Raw genomic sequence first — 1,039 nt, 5'->3', positions numbered from 1 at the left:
GAACAGGAAACCCCCCCGGTGAACCACACCGATCAGGAGACCATGGCGGAGACTGTAACAACGAAAGAGCAGAGACAGACAACACAGACAGAACATTGGGGTTGATAGACAAGACTGAGCGTTCAGGGGCAGCCTCCCTGGCTGGGTCGGGACAAGACAAAAGTTCACAAACGGCCTCCATGACCGTGACAGGACAGGATGAGGATTCCCCGACGGCCTCCTTAGCCGTGACAGGACAAGCAGGGAGTTCGTAAACGGCCTCTATAGCCGTGACAGGACAGACAAAGAGTTCCCAGACGACCTCTTGGCCGGAACAGAACAGGCAGATCGTTCACTGACGGCCTCTTTGGCTGGAACAAGACAGACAGAGAGTTCATAGACAGCCTCCTTGGCCGGAACAGAACAGGCAGATCGTTCACTGACGGCCTCTTTGGCTGGAACAAGACAGACAGAGAGTTCATAGACAGCCTCCTTGGCCGGAACAGAACATGCAGAGAGTTAATTGACGGTTCTGCAGCGGATGCCGCCACCTTTGCTTGTTCTACAGTAGTGCCCTCAGGATACAGGGAGAGTTCGGCAAAGGTTTCTTCGACCCTGACATGACAGGTCGAATGTGCGTTTCTAGGCGCCACCACCACGCAAGGTGCTGAACAAGCAGGGAGTTCGTAAACGGCCTCTATAGCCGTGACAGGACAGACAAAGAGTTCCCAGACGACCTCTTGGCCGGAACAGAACAGGCAGATCGTTCACTGACGGCCTCTTTGGCTGGAACAAGACAGACAGAGAGTTCATAGACAGCCTCCTTGGCCGGAACAGAACATGCAGAGAGTTAATTGACGGTTCTGCAGCGGATGCCGCCACCTTTGCTTGTTCTACAGTAGTGCCCTCAGGATACAGGGAGAGTTCGGCAAAGGTTTCTTCGACCCTGACATGACAGGTCGAATGTGCGTTTCTAGGCGCCACCACCACGCAAGGTGCTGAAGCGAGATCCGCCGCTTCGGAAGGTTCTGCAGCATGCGCCGCCGCCTCTGGAGAAACT

Source organism: Sinocyclocheilus grahami, unplaced genomic scaffold (genome assembly GCF_001515645.1).
Source record: "Sinocyclocheilus grahami isolate Dianchi unplaced genomic scaffold, SAMN03320097.WGS_v1.1 scaffold1304.1, whole genome shotgun sequence".
NCBI classification, from domain to species: domain Eukaryota; kingdom Metazoa; phylum Chordata; class Actinopteri; order Cypriniformes; family Cyprinidae; genus Sinocyclocheilus; species Sinocyclocheilus grahami.
Note: the sequence above shows the minus strand (reverse complement) of the source record.